Below are 1,897 nucleotides of genomic sequence, written 5' to 3'. Positions count from 1 at the left end.
TTGTTCATATATCATAGATTTTTTCGTATTAATGTTGAATTGAACATGACTAGAATGCAGCTATAGATATTTACTATGTTTATCTTTAATTAACTCTTACTTGATGATAATATTGGTGCTTTTTTTAATTTATCTATGAATATAATTTATGCCACGGTATTAGAAGTGTAACATATTAGTGTATGTAAAGATATTTTTATATACAAATTAAAGATCTAAAACATAGTTACTTTACATTCACTTTTAAATAGTCATTAAAACTAAAAAATAGCGTATTTGGTTAAGTAAATATATAAAATATTTTATATTATTGTTATATCAAAATTAATCTATTTGGCTGTTTCTGTTTTGTTATTGTTGCTGTTATGACATGTTTTTTAATTAGTTTGGTTTTATGAACTTGGATTGGCTATTGAAGCCTTAGCTTGTACTCTTTCTCTTCATCCGGTTTTGAATGTCGTGAAATCAGCAGAAATTGTGCATATACTTATTTTTATATTAATTTTTTTGGGATAATAAAAACCAACTTTTGGATTTTTTTTATCACAAAAGTTTCTAATATTATGTGATGAAATTATTAATTCCAAAAGTAAGTAGAGATACATAAATATTAGGTATAGATTGAGAGAAACATTATTAAGAAATTATATTAAAAATAAATTAAATAATATTACGTATTTATACATAAATATATAATAATTAATTTTTAGTATGTATATAATATTTTTGGAGAAACATTACTCCATGAGAAGAGAAAAGGAGCTTTAATTTGATATGGAAAAAGAGGAAAAAGGAGTTTTAATTTGATTTGTAAATGAAGATAGAATAATAATATATGTGTAGTTTGTAGTTGTGATCGATTAGGTTTTAACCCACAGAATTATTGATAGCACTTGCACATTATACTATATCATTACTGTTTTGTCATCACAATCAACATCATTAGTTAAAGAAAAAAAAAATGACCTAACCCTAAAATAATATGTGCTATACTGGTGTGTATTGCAGTTTTAATGGAAATATTTCATAGATAAGATTGTCGCTTTAACCACATTTTATAAATTTTTATTAAATATATATATATTTTTTAAAAAACTTCTATCCTTTTCAAATTTCAAAATAATTCTTTTCCTTTTTAAAATTCATAACCCATATCCTTTTTTAAATTAAAAAATACTATGTTTTCTTAAAATTCAAAATTTTCTTCTCTTTTCAAAAATACTATATTTTCTTAAAAAAAAAAATCAAAATTTTAAGTATTCATACTCATCATGATCATTTATGTATTATTTTATTTTTGGCTCCATCACTTATAAGTATATTGATTTGATATCTAGACCTGTAGATATATATCTATTCCGTATTTGTCTTATCCTATTTCGACTTAAAATCTAATTGATTTATAATTTTTTTTTAGAAAATTTATAACGCATGAATATAAAAAATTGAATTGAACTAATTAATAGTTTCAAACAAATTAAGTAGTTCAGAAATATAATTAAGTACAAATTAAAGATAATCTTAAATTGTTTATAACTACACATAATATATAAAAAGTTTAATTACTTTATTGGTTCTTATAGTTTCGTAAAATTTTCAATTAGATCTTTATATTTTTTTTAATTGGGTTCTTGAACTTTTTTTTTTAATTAGGTCCCTCTTAGTAATAATTGGTTTAATTTTATAAAAATCCAACTAAAAAAAAATATTGGTGCAAGGACCCAAATAAAAGAAAAAAAAATAGAGACCCACCTAAAAAAAATTTTTTGGTACAAGAACTCAATTAAAATAAAGAAAAAAAATATAGAGACCTAATTGAAAATTTTGCGAAACTATAAGACCAACAGAATAATTAAACCTATATAAAAATAAACAAGTTTTACACATAAATAACACA

The sequence above is a fragment of the Arachis ipaensis genome, chromosome B02, assembly GCF_000816755.2.
Source record: "Arachis ipaensis cultivar K30076 chromosome B02, Araip1.1, whole genome shotgun sequence".
In the NCBI taxonomy this organism is placed as follows: Eukaryota; Viridiplantae; Streptophyta; class Magnoliopsida; order Fabales; family Fabaceae; genus Arachis; species Arachis ipaensis.
The sequence above is the reverse complement of the archived record's forward strand: the minus strand, read 5'-3'. Positions refer to the sequence as shown.